Below are 23,509 nucleotides of genomic sequence, written 5' to 3' on the forward strand. Positions count from 1 at the left end.
GAACAGGCCACAGCTACCTCACCTCACCAATTCCTCAGCTGATCATGTTTCCTCAGACTGGATGCCTCTCAGCTGAACTGTGCTGCTCAAAGCCTAAAAGCTTAACCAGGCCAAAAGCTTCTAGTTTCTGGTCTTCACACCTTATATATCTTTCTGCTTTCTGCCACTCCCTGGGATTAAAGGCTCACTTCTTGGGATTAAAGGTGTGTGTCACCATGCCTGGTTGTTTCCAATGTGGCCTTGATCTCACAGAGATCTAGAGGGATTTCTGCCTCTGGAATGCTAGGATTAAAGGTGTGAGTGCTACCATTTTCTAGCCTCTGTATCTATTGGCTGTTCTGTTCTCTGACCCCAGATAAGTTTATTAGGGTACACAATATTTTGGGGGAATACAATACCACCACATTTTTGTGTGCTTCAACTTTGCAGTTATTTGTATATCTTAGATATCACACCACTGTCTGATGTATACTTTGCAAAGACTTTCTCCATTCTATAACCTGTCTTCACTCTGGTGGTTTCTTATTTTGTAGTGTAGAAGTATATTAATTTCATGTAATAAAATTTCTGGTGCTGTGGGGGCTTTGATTATGCTTGAATGTTGAAATGGTTTTCCTCTAACATTTTCAAAGTTTCAATTCTTACATTAAAATCATTGGTCCACTTTAATTGTTTTTTTTTTCAAGGTGAGAGATATGGATCTCATTTGCATTCATCTACATTTGTTTTAGAGGCCATCTTTTCTCCAGCGTATGTTTTTGCCAGCTTTGTCAAAAAAAATTTGGTTGCTGTGTCGGTTTATTTCTGGGTCCTCCATTCTCTTTTGTTGGCCTGTGAGTCTGTTTTCATGTAAGTGCCATCTGTTTTGGTTACTATGATTCTATGTGTAATTTGAGGTTAGGTAGCATGATACTTCTAGAATTGCTTTTTGCTATGAATTGCTTTGGCTCTTTAGAGTTTTCTGTGCGTCTATATGAATTTTAGAATTCTTTTTCTAGGTCTGTGAAGAATGCCATTGGGATTTTGATGGTGATTACATTGAATTGTCAATTCTTTATGTGATTTAAGCATTTTTATAATATTAATTCTACCAATCTACAAAGATGGGAGATGTTTCCATCTCCTCATTGCTTCTTCATGTTCTTTTCTTATTTAGCTTTTAGTCATACTCATAAACTGAACTCTGCAATCCAGCTAGATTTGGATGGGGATGAGGAAAAAATGGAACTGGAAGAACTTCAATGAGAGTAGAGATGATAGGGTATCGCAGGCAGATGGAGTGGGGACACTCTCCTGAGCTACAGAATGAATGGTCTGATGGGTAAGATGCTCACGAGTCAAAAGAATTAGAGTTGTCCACAGTTGGAAGTGGTGATGTTGCTGGTCTTGCCGTTCCCATACCCAAAACACTCCACGGCTTACGATGCTCATGCCATCTTTCACCTTCCCAAAGACCACGTGTTTGCCGTGCAGCCACGCCATTTTGGCACTGCAGCTAAAAACCTGGGAACCATTTGTGTTTGGCCAGCATTTTCCATGGACAAGATGTCAGAACCTGTATGCTTCAGGATGAAGGTCTCATCCTCAAATTTCTCCTCATAGATGAACCTGCTGCCAGTGCCATTATGGTGTGTGAAATCACCACCCTGGCACATGAATCCTGGAATAATTCTGTGAAGGGAGGATCCACTATATCCAAATTCTTTCTCTCTGGTGCTCAGAGCACAAAAGTTTTCTGCTGTCTTTGGAACTTAATCTGCAAGCAGCCGGAAGGAGATGTAGCTCCAGGGCTGGCCATCAGCTGAGATGTGGAAGAACATGGTGGAGTTGATCATAGCTGCAGGAAGCGGCAACAGGGGACAGTGGCATCTGCTCTTCTTCATTTTCTTGCTCTGTGCAACTGCCTTTCTGGGACTTCCCTCACTGTGGGGGTGTGGCAAGCTGAACTGAGACTCCCTGACTTGCGAATGTTTCCTAATCTTAGGCTTTTGAGATACTTCAGTTTTAGGCAATAGATTTTTCTCTCAGGACGACACTCATTTGGCCTCTGAGTTGTAGAGCTTGGCATATAGTGCTGGAGGAGATGCTGTCTCACAAAAGCCCAAACTGGATTTGAGACTCATTAGGGTTGTGGGCCTGTCCTGAGCATAGGACTGCCTGGCTTTCCCCTTAGAAGCAATTTGTTTCCTCTTCCCCTTCAGGGAGCTGTGCCACCTAAGCTCCTCTGCATCATGTTCTACCCCCTTTCTCGTTCTGATGCTTTCTAGCATTCTCTCACTTTGTGGATTTCTTTCTGTGGGAGCTCTTTCTCCATTTCTCTCTTTGGAATAGAGTCTACTTTTTTAAAATTCAGACTCTCTCTTTTACCAACTCATAAACAGGCAGTCTCTATCTGCCACCTACCCAGAAGTCTGCTGTAGTCTTTATCATCCTTTTATGACAGGGTCGTGCTAACCTTATACAATGAGTTTATAACATTTTTTCTCTTGAGTTTCTTTTAGGATATCCAGTTTGATGCCATCTATTTCCTTATAGTCTCACTCTTTTATGATCCTGTTTATATCAGGTGGAATGTCTTCTTTCTGGGCTTCATTTGAGTCTCTTAGTTTAGTTGAATATTTGTCAATTTTATGTATCTTTCCAAAAAACCTTTAAGTTCACTGTTCTTTTTCTATTGTTTTTGTTAATTTCTTTTTTTCCCTGCTAACTGTAGGCTTAGTTTGCTCTTCTCTTTAAAAACATTTTCCCTTAAGTATATTGTTAGGTTGCTTGAGTCAATGTATGAGAGAGAGGGGGTGGGGGGAAGAGTATGTGTAAACATGCTCATGTGTGTAGGCAGTTATTGCAATAAACTTCTTCTTACTGCTCTTGGTGTACCTGTGGTTTTTAATGATGTGTTTTCGTTTTCATTGGTCTCCACACATTTTCTCATTTCATTTTTTATTTCTCCTTTGACCCAATGGTTGTTCTCAAACGTGTTGTTGAATTCACACATGTCTGTAAAATTTCCGATTTTCCTTCGGCTGTTGGTTTCTAGTTTCACTCTGTTGTGATCAGTAAAGATACTTGGAATGAGCTCCGTCTTTTATAACACTTGTTTTGTGACCTGATACGTGGTCTGTCCTGAAGTATGTTCAGTGAGTGAGTCAGGCAAATGTGTATTCTGCTGCTGTTTGGTGGAATGTGTACAGATCTGTTAAATTCATTGTCTACAGGGCTGTTCATGTCCTTTTTTTTTTCTTCTTTATTCAAATTGATCTCTAAAGATGTTATAACCATTATTGAAAGTGGCATGTTGAAATACCTTACTGTTATATTGATGTCTATTCTTCCTTCAGTTCTATCAAGGCTTGCTTTGTGTTTTTATGCTCCCCTGTTGGTGCTAATAATAATTGATACATATTCAAGGTAGACGATGTATCATTATAGAAGTTCCTTCTTTGTCTCTTGTGATAGTTTTGGTTTGAATTTTTTTTTTTTTTTTTTTTTTTACACCATTATGTGGAACGTCTTTTCCCCTTGCATCTCTTTCAGCCTATATGTTTCTTTAAAGCTGAAGTGTTGGGGAATATTATTTTATTATTTTAAGGTGTGTTACTTTTGTTTATGTTGCATTTGTTTAACTTGGTGAAGCTATGTTACTGTGCCTGTCTAAAACACCTGATGATCTAATAAAGAACTGAACAGCCAATAGCAAGATAGGAGAAAGGATAGGTGTGGCTGGCAGGCAGAGAGAATATATAGAAGGAGAAATCTGGGAGGAAGAGCTAGGAATGAGAGAGAAGGAGGAAGACTTCAGGTGTCAGCCACCCAGCTACACATCAAGTTACAGAGTAAGAGTAAGATACAGAAGTAAGAGAACGGGAAAAGCCCAGAGGCAAAAGGTAGGCGGGATAAGTCAAGAAGAGCTGGCAAGAAACAAGCCAAGCTAAGGCTGTGCATTCATAATTAAGAATAAGCCTCTGTGTGTGAGTTTATTTGGGAGCTTGGTGGTGGGCCCCCCAAAAAGAAACAAATAACAGTTAAGTGTATTTCCTATAGACAATGTGTAGCTAGGTCTTTCTTTTACATTCTATTCAACTACTTTATGTCTCTCCCACCCCAACCTCTACTTTATTTGTAGAAACATTGTAGCAGGGATATTCAAAGTTCTTTTTAATAAAAACAAACCTGGAGCCAGGTATTGAGGTGAATGTTGGAAGATCAGAGAAGCGGAACAGTCCTCAGCCACCTCACCTTGCCAATTCCTCAGCTGATTCTGTTTCCTCAGACTGGATGCCCCTCAGCTGAACTGTGCTGCTCCAAAGCCTAAAAGCTTAACCAGCCAAATGCTGCTAGTTTCTGGTCTTCACTCCTTATATATCTTTCTTCTTTCTGCCATCACTCCCTGGGATTAAAGGCTCACTTCTTGGGATTAAAGGCGTGTGTCACCTTGCCTGGCTGTTTCCAATGTGGCCTTGAACTCACAGAGATCCAGAGGGATTTCTGCCTCTGGAATGCTAGGATTAAACGTGTGAGTGCTACCATTTTCTAGCCTCTGTATCAATTGGCTGTTCTGTTCTCTGACCCCAGATAAGTTTATTAGGGTGCACAATATTTTGGGGAACACAATACCACCACAAAACACCACAGGACACCACTTATCTCTAAATAGTGTGTGAGTGTGCTACACCAGTCTGAATGTCTTTACATTGGCAGATAAAAGCCTTTTCTATGGGTCCTTCACAGGGTCTGGGTACCTTTGGGAGCCTGAGCTGGAGTAGGAGCCTCAGTCTTGATTTGGGCCTTGGATTTTGATGGTCTAAGCCTGCAACCCTTGGCCATGTAGCTACAAAACTACTTCCTGATGTTAGAGTGTGCCATGCTGTGAAAGCAAGTCAGCAAAGCTTACAGTTGGGGCCCTTTGGCATTTTGGGTTTAACTGCCTTGGTCGTCACAAGGGCCTTGGTGATCTCTGCACCTTCACTCATTGCTTTTGCATCGTTTGCCTGCATCTTCTTCAGGCCTTTCTTGTTATGCTTCTAGGCAAAGCACATGCTCCTCAGGAACTTGGAGCTGACCCCCTTGTGAGACTTATCAGTGTGATCGGGATTTCTTGATTTCATTTCTGTGTCATTTTCTGGATTCGCTGAGTGTGATATGGTTTCCAAACTTACTATTACACACACACACACACACACACACACACACACACACACACACACACACACACAATTGTAGAGACATAGACATTAAGCATATTCTGTTATAGAAAAAATAAAAATTAGAATCCCATAAAGCAGTACAGAACTGCTACTGTTGCTGTGCCCGGGATGATTTGAGTTTATTAGCTTCTCAATCACCACCCAGGAAGGAAATACTATGAGTCACATCATTAAAGTCCTGATAAAGCACACTGACTACAAAAGATCATAAAGCAGGTGAAGATACATTATAGCCACACAACAATGTCATTTTTGGCAAATCTTATTTAAACATTAAAAAATATTTTGTTTTATGTGTATGGGTGTTTTGCCTGAATCTATGTCTGTGTACCAAGTGTGTGCTTGGTGCCTGTTGAGGTCAGAAGAGAGCATTGGATCCCCTGTAACTGGACTTACAGATGGTTGTGAGTCACCATGTGACTGCTGGGAATCAAACCTGCGTCCTCTGGAAGGGTAGCCAGTGCTCTTACTCTTAAAGAGTCATCTCTAGGTCCATCTTTATATCATAACAGTTGGTTGGATGATTGTTTAGGACCAGAACATATTGCCTAACAAAGCCATAGTGAAAAAGATGTAGGTAAGGGTACATGTAGACTGGAGAGGGTACTGGATATCTCTGTTCCAGTTATTTTAGGTAGGTCTGGCTGATGGATATAGAGAATTTTAAGGGAAACAAAGCCAAGTGAATGGGTGAAGGAAATGGTACATTGGAATGAATGCTCTTCCATGAGGTTAAGGTCATTGTTAGAAATAAAGACAAAGGCAGTGACAGTCCCCTGGGTGCTCATACCTGCAGTGGTCCTGGTGAACAGATGGAAGAAAGGATGGCTGAAAGAATGAATGAATGTTCTCAGTAACCAGGATAATTTCAGCTACACACATCTACGTCTCTGAGCATACAAAAATGGGTGAGTCAGAGTTACTAATATAAACCGTTACAGTGGCAATAGTATGTTCTAGTGATGGTCCTATTTTAGAAACCAACTTCAAAATCTGTTTCAAAATGTTATTTTAAATCCTGTGTACATCCTCCTTTGCATTTCTTTAAAGAGTCAAGTCAGTTGCTTACAGTTTATTACTTTTAAACATAGGGAAGTACATCTGATATCTGTCCACTTCTTCCTATAGCTAGTAAACAGACTGGTACCAGAATCCTATGATGTCCTCATTGTGCCATTGACTATGTGTAGGCATTGGCCATGTGCAGGCATTGGCTATGTGCAGGCATTGGTGATGTGCAGGCATTGGCCATGTGCAGGCATTGGCCATGTGCAGGCATTGACCGTGTGCAGGCATTGACCATGTGTAGGCATTGACCATGTGTAGGCATTGGCCATGTGTAGGCATTGGCCATGTGTAGGCATTGGCCATGTGCAGGCATTGGCCATGTGTAGGCATTGGCCATGTGCAGGCATTGACCTTGTACAGGCATTGGCCATGTGCAGGCATTGGCCATGTGCAGGCATTGGCCATGTGCAGGCATTGACCTTGTGCAGACTCTCTAAGGTCAGTGATATGGGTTGGATTTCTGTCAAGACTGACTTGTTTTCTGCAAGAACTGAGTCTCCTGCCTGCTAACATTTGTAATCTTTCCTTACTATCTAGCCTGCTGTAAAATTACTAGTACAGCTTCCCCAGGCAATGACTTCATGATTTCCTATTTTTTTTTTTATTGATCAATAAACAGTTTTAAACCAAAAAACCCCACAGTGAGAATAGAAACTTATTTGGTACTTGTAACTACCTGCCTTGGAGAAGAAAGAGGGATTGGAAAGATAAGAGCCTCAGGCATCTGCTGCCTTCTTGATGCCAACATTGCTAGATGAAAATGAAAAGACACAGCCATAGGTTAATAAGATGTGTGTCTACACTATGTGGAATAACCTACTGCCTCCCATGGAATCAGCCCGTTGTATCCATGACCTGTGGATGCAAGCATCATCTTCTACAGACTCAAAGAGGTCAGGTTCCGGCTGTGGTGTGCACCACTGTCTTCATAATGCTATGCAAGTGCTTGGAATAGACTTACAAACCAAGAACTATCTGTTGAATAAGTGATTGAATAAATAATGTGTCTACTGGACTGAAGACTAACAGAGTGAATTTATTTATGTGTTATACTGGGGCTGTTTTCTAGTAATTTCCTTGAATAGGTGATACACAAGGCCGTGTTTTCTGTTCCCTGTGACACCAAGCTCAGGTTATAATCATAAAGATCCTGTAGTTACTAGTGATCCTGCCCCCCCATGGTTATACTTTTCAGTATCATGGTTGTTTTTTTTTTTTTTTTGTTTGTGTTTTTTTTTGGGGGGGGGGGGGGGCTTTGTTTCTGGATACATAGACTTCTAAAAATAAATTTCAAAAACAAAGCAATATTTTAAGAGAAACCAAAACCAAATCAATAAAACAGTGGATGATTTGTGATTTAAACTTAACATTCCACATGGGCCTATTTTGAAGGCTGAGAGGAGCTTCTCATATTTGTTGATATTATCTTTTAGTCAAGGAACATTTAGAGATAGGATGCAAAGAATCATGCTTTAAATAACATTGCATCATTTCCCTTTCCTGATAAGAAATTCAAGAAACACTAACTATCTGGTTTTCTTATTTTCTGTGGTGGCATTGGCTGACCAACTCCTACTGTCTATATAATGGTCATGACCAGGCTTGGAAAATTCAGTGACTACCAGGGCAGGATCTCAGTAAGAAAGGAAGAATAGGAAAGCTAGTTTGTAGTTCACCAAAGCAAGAACATTCTTCATATTGTGTGTGTGTGTGTGTGTGTGTGTGTGTGTGTGTGTGTGTGTGTGTGTGTGTATCTGTGCTATAGAATGCATGTGGAGGTTAGAGGAGAACTTTCAGGAGTAAGTCTCTGGAGGTTCTTCAGTCTCTGTTTCCCATCTTGCCTTAGACATGTTGGGATTACAGATGAGTGCTGCCACATCTGGATTTTTATATGCATTCTGGGGTTCTGAACTCAGGTCGTCAGGCTTGTGTGGCAAGGTCTTTTACCCACCGAACCTTCTTCCTGGCCTCATGAATCTTTTAAATAATAATAAAATTTCCCTTTGTTTGCTAAGCCTGGCCTTGGAGGCACTGGGACCTGAAGGAAGCTTTTATTTTTGTTGCTCATTTTCTGTCTAAGGAAGCTAGCTCAAGATTGAGGCCAGAGGAGCCCTAACCCCAATCTGGACCCTGACTGTGAGTCCTGTTTACTGTCCTGCTATCCTAACCTATCCTAGATGAAAAGGCCTCTCAACCCCCTTGCTATCCCCTAGTACACCCACATTTCCAGTTACTGGTGGGAGCTAAAGTAGATATTTCCTCTAGTACCTTCTCTGGCTCACCCTCTCACCCTTAGGTTGCCTGGCTCTTGGGTCCTTCCCAAGACACTGACAAGATGCTGGGTATGCAGCTCACTAACCTGAGGTCCTAGATATAGTCGATGTCAGGAAAGTTGCCCAATGCCCATTGGCTCCATTTGTGATGCTTCCAGATTGGCAGACCTCAGTAGCAGTGTGAGGCATAAGGCCTTCCACACAGCCAACTGATGCAATTGATGAAAACCCTGTCCTTTAAAAAATGTCCCAGTAAGCCAAAATAACTCATATTTCCCACATAACGTTTGAGCAGATTTATGTCACTTTAAGAACACATGTGGTGTAAAAAGATGAAGGGAGAGAGGGCCTAAAGTTTTACATATGGTAGCAAGGTAATCCTAGCCGAGTTGGCTTCTCTCTGGAGAGAGCCTGTGGAGTATAATTCGCGCAGTGCTAGCCATCCCAACAGATCTGTATTTGAGCAAATTGGGGCTAAGATAAAATTGGAACCAAGGCTAAATTTATCAATAACAAGAATTTTTTTTTTTTTTAAAAAAAAGACAAATGAAGTTGAAGTTTTTCCTTGTTTATTTTAATGTCCAGAACATTTCTGAGCTGACTTATGCCACAGCTTTGGTGGATTTTTCCTTTTTTAAAATTTATTTTATAGTTAATTGGATTTCCAGGTTTTGCAGCCAGTCACCACAATTGATCCCTGAAAAGATGGATTTATTGCTTAGCCAGGCAGAATTCTGACAATCTTCAGAGGCTGGAAAATAAAAGAAAACAGCCCAGACATAGAGTACTATGGGTCATCATTGGGTCAGACCAGCAAGATATGTTAGAGCTGGCAGGTTTATGCTCGAACTTCAACACAAGCAATCTTCTTGCTAAACGGGCAGCACCAGGGCCCAGTGGAATATTTTGTAGGATGCTGTCAGTGATTCATGTTTAGGGGAAAATGGACCTCAGGATGACACCCTGAGGCAGATGTCAAATCTTAGACAGGTTGGACCTGTGAGCAGAGAATTGACTAAACTTGAAACAGCTCACACCTTTGTTATCTCTAGCTTAGAGTAGAACCATATTTTGCCTGGTAAGTGGCTCTCCTAGAATGCTATACAGGCTCAGCGGGCAGAAACAATACAGAACTAAGCCCACAGCTACTCTTTTTATTAGTTAAAAAGCAGCAGAACATTGCACTCAGGAGCTGACAGGGTCTGGCCTTACCTGGGAGCTGCAGGGGTCTGCCCTCACCTGGGAGCTGCAGGGGTCTGCCCTCACCTGGCAGCTGGAGGGGATCTGCCCTCACCTGGGAGCTGGAGGGGTCTGCCCTCACCTGGGGGCTGGTGGGGTGTGCCCTCACCTGGGGGCTGGTGGGGTGTGCCCTCACCTGGGAGCTGGAGGGGTCTGCCCTCACCTGGGGGCTGGTGGGGTGTGCTCTCACCTGGGGACTGGAGGGGTCTGCCCTCACCTGGGAGATGGAGGGGGTCTGCCCTCACCTGAGAGCTGCAGGGGTCTGCCCTGGTCTGAGAGTTGCTTGCTAGGAGAAAATATTGCAGCTAACACCCAAGAGACTGAGTATACAAATGGCCAATATAGAGAACTGAACTCTGGCCCACAATCTCCACTCACTAGCTTAGAAAGCCTGGCAATAGCTCCTATGATGACTGGCCTCAAATGACCAGGACTCAATTAGTAACTGAAAGTGTTTCCCCTTACTTCCAGTTTACCACTAAATAGAGAACACCAAACATGTCCCCCAACCAATCACATAGCATCCCCCCTTCAGCTAGCCTCTCCACAACAGTCTCCATTTGAGACAGAGCCAAGGCTTCCCTTTACCCCACTTTAGAGCCTCTTTCCTCCCCTGCCTGCCTCTGTCTACCAGAGCTAAGCGACGGTGGGTGGCTGCCTTGCTAGAACAGGCTCACACTAACTGGGTTTTGTTCTCTTTGGCTGGTCTTCATTTATTCTGCGGCCCCGACAGGTGAGGATGCATAGGTCAGACAGCGGTGGGGGCAGAGTGTTCTAGGAGACAGAGCAGCAGATACACAGACACTAGGGCAAGCAATACTTGCATAGATCCTTCAAGCGGAAGAGTGTGGTTAGAATGAGGACAGTGGCACAGATGTAGCTGGGACTAAGGCCCTGCAGAGGGGAAACTGGGATTATGCATCCATAGGAGTTGTGTTGGGAGGTTTTGGTCTTGATCCTCATTAGGACTTTGCTTTGGTTGGTGTCTGGCACCTTTCCTTTGATATCACACGCTTCCATTGTGATTGCTCTCAGTTCCTGTCTGGGACTCATTATGTGAGCTGCCACTTTTCTTATTTTCTACACACAGGAAAACACACCTTGCTATGTGTGAGTCTTACTCCTTACCAGGACCGGCTCCTCTGGCCTCTGGGGAACTGGTGAGGTAAGCTCTGGCTTGCCCAAGCTTCCGCCTCCCCAGGGAGGAGCTCTCTCCTTTTGGTGGCCTGGGATGCAGAGGTGGCTTTGGATCATGTCGCCGTTTTTGGACCGTGTGCTCCAGGACGATAGGGTAAAACGGAAAGGATAACATAAGGATGGGAATGAGGGGTGCTGCTGACTTTTGGAAATCATGAAGAGAGAAGTATACTTTTACCTTATTCAAGACACTGTCATTTCTGTCTTTGTGACCACAGATGACCTATATTCTAACCCAGCAGTTCTCAAAGTGTGATCCACCCCTGGGGATTCTCTGACACATTTTGACAGAGTCCACAAGGCCAATACTATTTTCATAAGCATACTAGAACCTTGTTTCCTCTCTCACTCTCATTTATTCTCCAGTGGATAATTAAGATTCCCAGAGATGATGTAATGACTCAGTCATACCACAGCACACTGACTGCCACAGCAGATGCACAGAGATGGACATTTCCTATGGAGTCAGGTGTTGGAAAGTCTTGTAGAGGTACAAAACAATGTGATGCCTCTCAATAAAAGTGGTCTTGAAGGTAATTATTTCAAATACTTTTTGTTTTATTATTTTATTATCTGTGTATATACATTAGTATGTATGTGTGCACATATGTGTATGTTTACATATCTGTACGCATGCATATGAAGACTGGAGGTCAATGTTGGGTGTTTTCTTCCATTGCTGTTCATCTTAACTTTCGAGACAAGGTCTCTCGTTGGACCCAGGGCTCACCAAGTAAGCTAGGTTAGCCAGCCAGCAAGGCCCAGGAATCCTCTTGTCTCTGCCCCCACTAGCTGTGATTGGAGGCACATGCCCAATGTTTATTGTGGATGTTGGGAATCCAAACTCGGGTCCACATGCTTGTGCAGCAAGAACTTCAATGATGGAACCATCCTATTTAAAATAGTTCCATACTAGTTTAAAATTATTCAGGCAGTAATTAAATTTTTTTTCCATTTCAATTTCATATAGTAAATAGGGAAAGTTGTAGGTCATATACATAAAAGCACTTTTTGGGGGTTATCATTCATTTTTAAGAGCTTGAAGTTCTGAGATCAAAATGTTTTGAGAACTATCACTTACCTAACACAGGCAGCCAGGCTTTGTTGCTTACCGACAGCCACCGGCTCTAAGGCCTATGCACATGCTGATATCTGAATCAGCTGTCATGACTGCTCCTTTCCTCCCTGGTTCTCATCTGACCTGGTTCTTCACAGTTCTCCAGAAATCAGCTTCAGCTCACAGATTCTCAATCCACTGGATGTGTCTTCCAGTGGTCTCCTTAGCCATGTCTGTCCTTCACTGGTTTACTTAGCCATGGAGCCTTGACCATGACAGATTAGGCACTGTGCTCCGTGTGGGGGTCCAGCTTTGGCATGGCTCACAGTACTGTGGTGGGGAGAGGCTGCTAGTGGTCAGTGGGACTTGGCACTCAGCAACATGATAGTGGGTTACATGGCACAAAGATGAAACATAGAAAGGATGACAAAATTCTCCTTGGGCATGTGGGGGCCAGAAGACAAAGGAGGTTCCAAGACAGGACTGAGTGAATCTTAAAAATAAACACAATTTTCTCGAGTGCAGATTTAAGTAGGAGGAAAGGCGCCCAGGTACAGAACATAACATGGGTGGAAAGACTGTGATTTTATAGGACAGGGTGATTTTAGAAAAATCTAAGTGGTTCATTATGGAATAAGAAACTGAAAAAGGACAGAGCTATTAATCCATGATAAACAATTTGCTTTCTATTTTGAGAGTGGCGGCAAACCATGAACTAGTTTAATGCTTCCTGATTCAATTGTACTGGACTTGAAGGCTGTACCATGGTTCTTTCAACCTGTTTAGGGTTGTGCTTATTCACCACCAGGAGATGCTGTGATTCTTGGGCATGTCTAGGGAGCATCCTTTATCAGCCTCACAGTGGTCCATGAATAACTCTTTTTTAAAAATTTCTGTGAGGAGAAAAGGGACAAGTGAATCTAAGTACGAATAACACAGTATATTTTCTTTTCTTCTGTCTATCTGCACAGACTGATTCGCGTCCAAAGGAAGGAGAGCACTGTAAACTGTAGCTGTTTATCTCTGCACTATGATGGTTACAGTTCCTTCTAACTCTTTACTTTGTTACTAACTGGGAGTGCTTTTGATCCCTCTTGCTGGGCACTTTTACTCACGCTGCTGCATCGTTTTACCTCATCCTTTCAGAATCCCCACCAGGGAAGTTGTGTGTTACCCCACTTTTCATGAACGAGGCACTGATGCATAGAGTGTTCATTAAGCTGTAATCAGTACCCCGAAGCCACACTTGCAACTGTGACCCTACAATGCTTCTGTCACCAGTAAGGAATACCACAAAACAGGAGCTGGAGGCCCTGGAAGGCCAAGGTCATTGCTATGACAGTTTCCTGTGCTCACTGAGACAGCATGGTTAGAGCATGAGACAGCACCATGGGCTGGAAGACCCAGCAGTTGTGGTATCCATCACCTGGGAAATTGTTATAAAGGCAAATTCTCAGGCTGTTCCAGACCTTTACATCAGGTCTGTGTCAAGGCTCAGCAAACTACTTTTAACAAGCACTGCAGTGATTTGCATACATGTTAAAGTTTGAGAACTATTGGGTCTGAATGAATCCCTGCATGGTGGGTGAGGAGTGAGGATGGTGAAGGACAGATCAGAAAAGACTGGAAACCAAGTGTCTATTTCTGAGGTCATTGCCATCCCCAGAGTAAGAAATCAGAATCTAGAACTCATCAAGAAAACAACAGCAAATGCCAGTGAGGATATGGGCAAACGGAAGCCTTATACATTGTTGATAGTGACATAAACCAGACCAACCATTATGGAAATCAGTATAGAGGTTACTAAAACAACTAAAAATAGAGTTATCATGTGATTCTAGTCTACCACTCCTGGGAACACAAGTGGAGGCATCCAAGTTAGTATGTCATAGACATAATGGCATATCCACGTGCACTTTCAGAATAACCACGTTGTGGAATCAGCCTAGATTCCAGTCAGCAGATGAGTAGATAAAGAAAGTGTATTATATCTAAACAATGGGATGTTATTCAGCCATAAAGAACAAAATCATGTCAAGTCATAAGTCAGACTCAGAAAGAAAAATATTGCTTATTTTATCTTATATGTGTAATCTAGACTTTTGTTTTTTTTTTTAAAAGGGGGCCATGGAAGTAGAGGGTGTCTATTTGGGAGGGGAGAGAGGGAGGAAGACAGAGAGCAAGAGAAGGTAGGGAAAATGATAATACATTGCATACATATATTAGTTTTTACAAAAAGTGTACACTAATTATGAAAGGAAGGAAGGAGGAAAATAGAAGAGAAGCCACAGACTGAAGCAAACTCTTAACCCAATTGTGCTTAAAATCATCTGGAACTTTGAGTACCTGTCAGCACAGTGGCCTCACCCATGCCTGTTCAGTCAGAATCTTGGAGGATGGAACCCTGGCTTCAGTGTTTTACAAGAATCTCTCCAAGTGATACAGATGTGAAACTAAGGTTGAGAGCCAGTGGTTTTTGAACCTGAAGAATTTTCTGGAAAGCTGCACAGGAGCTACAGAGGTGTCACTTCTAGTTTCTTAGCACGTAGACTCAGCCTGGACCTTGAGAATCCCCATTTCTAGCAAGTTCCCAGGTGGTGCTGACATTGCTGGTCCAGGGAGCTATGGGGGGGCACATTGCCTACTATGTTCATTGACACTTTAGCAGAGGAGAAGCTGTGAGAATCCTAGACAGGACATAGAAGGACCTCTCCCTCTGTGGTTAACTGAGCCAAGTCCAGCTATGACCAGGGGTATGCCAGTGTAATTTACCTAGCTGAAGAGTGAAAAATTTACATTACTTAATAATAATAATAATAATAATAATAATAATAATTTCCTTCTAGTTTCATAAGACACTGTCATGTCTAACTGCATTCTAGAGACTGACTCTGATGTCCACTCATGAGTGTAACTCTCACCCCTCATCAAAGAAGCCCTTTTCTGCAGCAGATGGAGACCATTACAGAAATCCACAACTGGTCAAAGTGCAAAGGACAGCTGAGTGTGGGGTTCCTACCCCCAAGTGATACATCTGTCACCAACCCTTACCCACAAGGCTCAGGGAACAACGTGAAAGAAGTGACATAAAGATCATCAGAGCCAGAGGACCGGGACATCTGCTGTGAGATCATGTCTTCTGTGTATGACGGGGACACTGGATCCATGAAACTGCAAAAATACAGTTGCCTAAATAAGAACTCCACAGTGATATCAGGTGACATTCCAACATGGATGGGGAAAAAAAATCTCACAAGGTCCCAGCCCTTGATGAACAACTATTGGCAACTAATTATTATTGGCAACTAATAGCCCCCTGATAAGCTAACTGATCCCGAGTGGTCATCTCTATACTCATACACATATAAACAAAACTAAATGGATTCATCAGGATATAAATTAAATAAATAAATATATTACTGTGCTGGCTAGTTTGATGTCAACATGATACAAGCTAGAGTTATCTGAAAGGGAACCTCAGTTGACAAGATGCCTCTATCATATATGGTTGTAAGACATTTTCTTAATGATTGATGGTGGGTGGTGCCATCCCTGGGCTGGTGGTAGTCCTGGGTTCTGTAAGAAAGCAGGCTGGGCAAGCCATGAGGAATAAGCCAGTCAGCAGCACCCCTCCATGGCTCTGCATCAGCTCCTGCTTCCAGGTTCCTGCCCTGTTGAAGTTCCTGTCCTGACTTCCTTTGATGAAGGACAGGGATGTGGAATCATGGGCTGAATAAACCCTTTCCTCCCCAGGTCTCTTTGGTCATAGTGTTTATCACAGCTATGGTGACCCTGACAAAGACAATATTTAAAGACTATTTCATGAACTTGAAAAGGAGTGGGGAGGGACATGAAAGGAGCTGGAGAGGTGGAGGATGGGTGGAAATGATATAAGTGTAGCACATATGTATGAGATTCTCAAAAAATTTAAATTAAATAAATGCAGGTCTAGAGGGTGTAGATGTAGCTCAGTGGCAGAAGGCTTGCCCAAGTCCCTGGATTTAATCCCCAGTACTAATAAAAATTTTTTTTAGGCCTCAAGCTTGCTTTTCCTCTAGACAGTAGTTATTTGAGATTTGATCAAGAAGACCTAATTTGTAGACACTTCCCAGCTTCTCTCCTTCAAAGCTTTCCCCACATGTACACAGGCAGAGCACGCGTGCTCTGAGGGGAAAACCCGGGCTTGAGTTATCACTTCGGATCTGTCTTCAGAAATCAGGTCTTTAGAACGATCACAGTTACGGGGCATTCAACAAGATATACTCATTGCTCAAACAACTTCTGAAAATAGTCCAAGGCGATTTAACTTTATTCCCTCTCTAGAGCTTGTCACCATTTATTAATCTTAATTTCCTTCAACATTGCATAGCTGATGAAAGACATTTTTTTCTCTTCTGTTTCCATAATATTAATATTTAAATGACAGAGTGTGATACTCAAAACAGCTGTGGAGGAGCGGGGTGATATTCAAGAGAGGAAAATCTAGACTAAATGCCATAGCAAGGCTTCTCACTTAAAAAAAAAAAAAGCCCCGAATAAAGACAAGAAAGCACACGGGTGCGCCTGGGAATACAGAATGGAAAGATGGAGAGGACTTGCCAATGGTGATCTCCATAAGAGAAATGACATCGCCAGGAGACTTCTGATGTCATACTGAAGCGTCGCTGTGAAGATGGAGGCTGAAGGACGTGCAGGTGGAGATGCCAGCTGTTGAACACTAACTGCTCACAAAAGAATCCAAAGCATGTTCTCTGCTGGCTGTGGTTCCAGAAGGGAATTGACTTTTATTACCCTGGGTGTCCAGCTGGGATCAGTGCTGAGCTAGGCTCTGGTATACAGTTGTCAGAGTACCAAGATGGATGATGAGGCATGACCCCAGCCTTTAAGCAGCTGATAGAGAAGACTAGACAAGAGGCCACGTCTTGTGGGATACGCTATGGAGAGTTGTAGAAGAAAGCAGTGTCAGGGAGAGATTAGGAAGGCATAAAGAAGAGCTTTGAACAACAGGATTTTATTTTATTTTACTTTATGTTTGTTTTGCTTGTGTGTATGTCTGTGTGCCACTTGTGTGCCTAGTGCCCGAGGAGGCCAGAGGAGGGCATTAGATCCCCGGGGACTGGAGTTCCAGTCATGAGGTGCCAGCTGGGTGCTGGGAACTGGACTCCAGTCCTCTGAAAGAGCAGCCAGTCCTTACTACTGAGCCATCTCTCTAATCCTGAAAAACAGACTTTCAACAAATGGAGATCAGAAATCTGAGTGACAGGACCTTGATTTGCTACAAAGTTCTAAAGCATCCACCCTGCTCTAACATTGTGCCATGTCTCCCTCTGGCCTCTGGGGCCACACACAGAAACACAACAGAGGAGTGGGAGACCACAGGAAAGACTAAACAGCACAGTGAAAGCTTCTTCCCAGAGGAGGCCATCTGAGGTCTAGTGCTGAAGCTGAGCAGGCCTGTTGAGATGGGAATGAAGGCAGTGAAGCAGAAAAGTGCCACAGGAGAATATGAGCTTCCTAAGAGAGGATATGAGCTTCACAGGGCCCACGATGGCCAGGGGATGGAGTTAGGGCAGGGAGAACAGGCGACAAAGCTGAAGTGCCCTAGGGACCGTGTCAAAAGCCTACCTGTAGGTGCTTGACCTTGGGAAACAGATTCATGATTGTCCTCTCAATCTTGGAGAACCATGAGAAGATTTTTAACATAGGTATAGTATGACAGGTTTGAAGTTCAGGGAGGTTGTTCTGGCCAGGCATGGAAGAGAGTATAGAAAGCAAGACTGGATGCAGTTGACAGCATAGGAACACATGATAGATAATAAGATAGATGAGAGCTGAGGGGGTGGGTAGAATGGCTGGGAAGGAGGTTGAATCGAACAAAAGTAATGAACCAGAATAAATACACGTGGTGAGGAAGGCATTTTGTAGAAAAGACAGGGTCAAAAGAGATTTCTTTTCCCCCATTTGTATCATATGCATGGTGGTATCATCCCTAGTTATACAATTAAGGAGGGAAGACATGAGGTGAGAGATGAGACTAGATGAGTGGACATGGGGTTTTAGGTGTTTGTTAAATGTTAAAATCAATAGATCCAGGCAACAGTAGATATGTGTCAGGATAAGTTCAGGCAGTGTTTGGAATAAGTCACAGAACTGAAGGGACCTCCTAGGATGTGTGCTTGAGCAGGAAGAAATCGGAAAAAGATAATGCTCTCTATTGTTACTCCTCCTTAACACTTATACTGATGGCTCTGGACAGCTCAATAAGGTAAGAAGATGATATCAGAGGCACGAGAGTGGGAAAGGAGGTAATAAAAAGTCACTGTTTGCAGTTAGTGATAATTTATGCTGAAAATTCAAATTATCTACAAATTATTACAAGTAATAAGAGACTTTAATAAGGTGGCTTGGTATAAGAACAACGTCATTTACATTTCTCCATTTAACTATAAAGCAAACTAAAGAGAAAACAGGTATATAAAATTCTAATGATCAAATAGACTACATCTGGAGCATTCAAATGAGAGATCTCTTTAGAAATCTGTGATTAATAGGTAGCTTCTGGGGAAGGAAGAATCACTCTTTGAGGATGTGACCACTGGTAGGTTTCTCATGCCCCAGTGGATGGTCCCACACCTGTGCACATATGGACAGCACCAGTGGGTCTTAGTGGGTTATAAAAGCAAAGAGAAGCTGTCGGGGAGCTGTTGGGAGGATATGGGAGAGTTGGAACTGAGAGATGGAGGATTTATATGATCAAATTTCATTGTAAACACATATGAACTTCTCAAAGAATTAAAAAAAAAATCTTGGAAAACCTCCAGATTTTAATTTCACCTATAGACACAGAACACTTGAAAACTGGTGCTTTACAGAGTTATTTAAAACTTTACAGGAGGAGATGAATAATCAAAAATATTTAGAATATTTCTGAAAAATAGGAACAAAGAAATTATGGGTTGGTGCAGGGATAGACAAGAAAACGAAAGGAACAGAGTACCACATGATTCATCAATGACAGCAGATCAGTAAGGAAGAAAGTCACCAAAAAAAAGTTAGCCATTATCTACATAGAAGAAGTGAAGTTGGGGGAATCCCTCCCCCTGTAACAACTCCAAGTTGATCGACCATCTAATGATATTAAAAACACTGAAAGCAAGTTTAAACTTGAAAGGATATTCAGAATATACAGAACTATGAAGGATTAACATTGAAATATGTAAAGAACTCCAAGTTAATACACACACACACACACACACACACACACACACACACACACACACACCCCAGTAGAAATGTGGAAAGAACAAAAAACCAGGCAACCCCTCCTATTGTATGGCAAGTGTATATGTAAAGGGATGTTCAACAACATTAGTGACCAGGAAAAGGAAAACCAGAACTACAGCAAAAGGTTATTTTATACATTTATTTACTTAAGTAAAAATGCAGTGTCTGACACTGCCAACTAGGAAGACAATAACCTTGGGAAAGTCTGACATCATCTGATGTTGAGAAGGCAACTGATACCAAGAAGAGCTTAGCACTGTGTTCAGAAGCAGATGATTCATGCTTTCTCCAACTAGCAATTTATTTCCTAGCACATGCCCAAGAGAAAGTCTGGGGCATGTGCAGTAGGATACACATACAGTAATAACACAGCAGCATTGTTCCCTCTAGCAAAAACCAATGCCTAACACTGGGTCACAGAGACTAAATGGTAGCATAGTCATTCTACAGATTGTCACAGAAATCCCCAAACAAGCAAACTGCAGCAAGTTCCAACAACATAGATAAATCTAAACAATATCATGCTTATGATAAAGTAATTCTCTAAATGTTACTTTAAGCAAGATACCAAAATTAAGTTAAAATGCTAATGTAGAATATGTGTATACATATTAATATTTAATATGTGAAACTATATGCAGAGGACAGTGAGGGAATTAACCTGAGATTCAAAAGGATGCTTACGTGGAATGGGGAAAGGAGGTAGGCAGGTGGAGTGGGATGGAGGGAAGCTTATGGCTGGATGGAGGTCCTTTTAGTTTTTGGATGATGCATTCATGAATTCTTAATAACTTATTAAAAATAACTAAATAAAAGCAGCCAGGCACTGACCAATGACAAGAGTGCTGTCTATCAAGGCCCATGATGAAGCCAATTTCGAGCATCTGAGGTCCAATTATAGGAAAACAGGCTTTTCGAGTTAATGGATGCATAAACAGAAAATCATCAGTGACAGCAGTGAGGCAGAAACTTGATTCAGGCAGAGTGGTTATCACACTGCGGTTACACAACCTGGTGGGCTTGCCCCAAGCATCTCTGTAGAGGATTACAACCGAACTCAAGACAGTTGGGGAACAAGGGACTAGGGAAGGCTATTCCTTACTTAAAATTGTCCCTGGACCATTTCTAAAAGGGGGTGTCATCTGCCAGCCCATCAGAGCTTAATGGATGCAGGTCTCTTATTGCATTTTTGCCCTTCAGCTTAAATGGACTACCATTTGATGAGTTTAATGGAAGCATATGATGTAAGTCACACAAACCGAAGGAGACACATCTAAAACACAGCCTTGTTATTCAAAATTGTTTAAATATTGTCTATAATACTGTAAAATGTTTAACATATTTAAGATATGTTAAAATATTTAAAAATTGTCTAGAGCATTTAGAGAATGAACAAAAACCCAAATTTCAAATACGGTATATTGAGAGTATTTAAAATTCTACACAAACCATTTTTATTCCCTTTCTCATTGTTGCTATCAACTAAAATTTGATCCCACTCAAATTCTGCTTCAGTGTTTTACTAGATGCTTCCTTCTTTTCTCTGCTTAATCTTGTGAGGTTGCAGTTGGATTGCTTAGTTTGAGCTATCCACTGTGGCCTGCCCATTTTATGTGACCAGCAGAGACCCCGGTAATGGGATTTTCTCTGCTCACGGAAGTACAGGCTAACTGTGGCTGACTGCTGACCCAACTTTATGAGAACAATTCAGAAACAGTATTCTTGTTACACAGCAAACCTGCCCTTTACCTGCCCTAAACTTGTTCAAGAGAATGAAGGATGAGACACGAAAACTCTCATGAAGAAAGCAGCTTTAAATGTCTAGCACGTCATTCTCCCTCACAGCTTCATTTCAAGTAGAAACTTGGCCTTTATGACCATAATGGACACTAACGAACCCCACTATCCAATCTGAGGTGTGTGTGTGGGGGTGTGTGTGTGGGCAGGAAGAGCCTCCTGGCTGTGGGCAGTTTCTTGGCCACTTCTACAGAAAAGCCGGTCAACCCACAGTCGGGAGTTTCACCTTCGTCAGAACTGTGTGAGGATGTCGCAGGCCTGTAGGAGAATCCCTTCCTTTATTTCCCATTTAATCTCTCCCCTTCTATGGTGAATAATTTTTTTCTGAGGCCCATCTGAAAAAAACAAGTCTCCCACAACTTGTTACTTAGTCACCCTGATCTCATTGTTACAAAGTTCTGTAATAAAATCCCCCTTTAACATCACAGAATTCATTTCAAATGTTCTTTCATAGCAGACACAATTTCTTTTAGATAATGATGATGGAATCTTAACTTGCAACGTAGGCAATATGTTCTTCTAGCTCATGAGCCCCTTCAAGGGGCTTCTTGTCTTTTTGTGCCAAGGACTAGACACAAGGAACAATGAGTTTTGGAGAAGGGAGTTTGTCTAGTGATTTTGGATATTGTGATGGTTCCATGGCTTGATAGTCAAATCATATCCTGTCTAGCTCCCCTTACCTCCCCAAGATCTTGATAGGGGAGCTAAATTTATAATAATAGCAGCTAAGCTGGAATTGAAAGTCTAACTCAGGCATGTGGTCAGTAATGCTGATTTAGGACTGATAAAACTGGTTGGGAGAATGGCTTAGGTTTTGAGGATAAAGTGTATCTCACTTCCCCATCACCCCTAACCTGAATCTTAGGACCATAATGCTCAGGAATGGCTCAGGAAGAGCAGAAAAAGATGGCCTATCCCAAGAGAAGCCCTGTAGTTTTTTTTTTCTCTTTACTCTTTGGGTGGCCCACACATAGCTCCCAAATAAATCACAAATAAAGAAATAATAAGATAAATGGGTAGATCACTGAATCTACTCTAAAAAGAAAAAGGAGAAAGATATATAAGGCATAACGACCAGAAACTAGAAACATTTGGCTGGTTAAGCTTTTAGGCTTTGAGCAGCACAGTTCAGCTGAGATTCATTCTGGATGTGGACTGAGAGGCTTCCAGTCTGAGGAAACAGGATCAGCTGAGGAACTGACCAGGTGAGGTAGCTGTGGCTTGTTCTGCTTCTCTGATCTTCCAGCAGTCTCCCAATAACTGGCCTCAAGTTTGATTTTATTAATAAGAACTTTTAAGATTCCTGCTACAGAGACTTATTCTTACTTATGAATGCCTGGCTTTAGCTTGGCTTATTTCTAGCCAGATTTTCTTAAATTACTCCATCTACCTTTTGCCTCCAGGCTTTTACCTTTTTCTATTTCTATATACCTTTCTTTACTTCTTACTCCGTGGCTTACTGTGTGGCTGGGTGGCTGGCCCCCAGTGTCCTCTCTTCTCCTCCTTTTCTCTTTCCTTAATCTTTTCCTCCTAGACTTCTCCTCCTATGTATTCTCTCTGCCTACCAGCCCTACCTATCCTCCTGCCTGGTTATTTGCCGTTCAGTTCTTTATTAGACCAATCAGGTGTTTTAAACAGGCAAAGTAACACAGCTTCACAGAGTTAAACAAATGTGACATGAAAGAATGCAACACATCTTTGCATCATTGAACAAATATTCCACAGCATAAACAAATGTAACACATCTTAAATTAATATTCCACAACAAAGTCCTGGTAACATTTCCCAGGCAATCCTCAGAGTAGCAGAGAATGGCTAATAGAGTGAGAGACACACCTCTCTAGCACCAGTAGCTACCTGGGTCTGAGGCAGGAAGGAAAGGGGTCCTGACTCTTGGAGCAAAAGCAAGGACATCCTGCCCACTGGTGCGATGTGTGTCTCCCACCAAGTGTCGTCATCAGTCAAGATGAGTAGTTTTCTTTCTTTGGAAGAGATGAAGACCAAGCAAACGGGAACAAAGATGGTGGAGCCTCCTCTCCCACAGCAGCCAGTACATGTTTGTTAAAAGAATGAATGAGATCAGGCGGTATCGCCAGGGAGTTGTCACTGTCAGATGCGCCATTTGCTTGTGGACTTTACATGATCAGCAACTGGGAACCTTAGACCTTCGCCTCCCCGGCATGCATCATGCAAGACTTTAGACATGGGTTATAGAGATTCAACACAGGTCTTCAGGGTTTCAAGGCAAACATTTTGCTGACTGATAAATCTCTACAGCGCAGAAGAGAGTCTTTATCTCAGCTAAAACACAGTGAAGTTTTAGTGTTTAGTGTTTTAGTTGGCTGTAACAAAACTCCAGAGGTTAGGTACTTTATAAAGAAAAGAGGTTT

General features: G+C 42.3%; 1 pseudogene; it reads right to left on the bottom strand.

Annotated features, from left to right (window-relative positions):
- Positions 1-1,346: 1,346 nt before the first annotated feature.
- LOC118587850 lies at positions 1,347-1,835 on the bottom strand (annotated as a pseudogene).
- Positions 1,836-23,509: the final 21,674 nt, after the last annotated feature.

The sequence above is a fragment of the Onychomys torridus genome, chromosome 7, assembly GCF_903995425.1.
Source record: "Onychomys torridus chromosome 7, mOncTor1.1, whole genome shotgun sequence".
Lineage (NCBI taxonomy): Eukaryota > Metazoa > Chordata > Mammalia > Rodentia > Cricetidae > Onychomys > Onychomys torridus.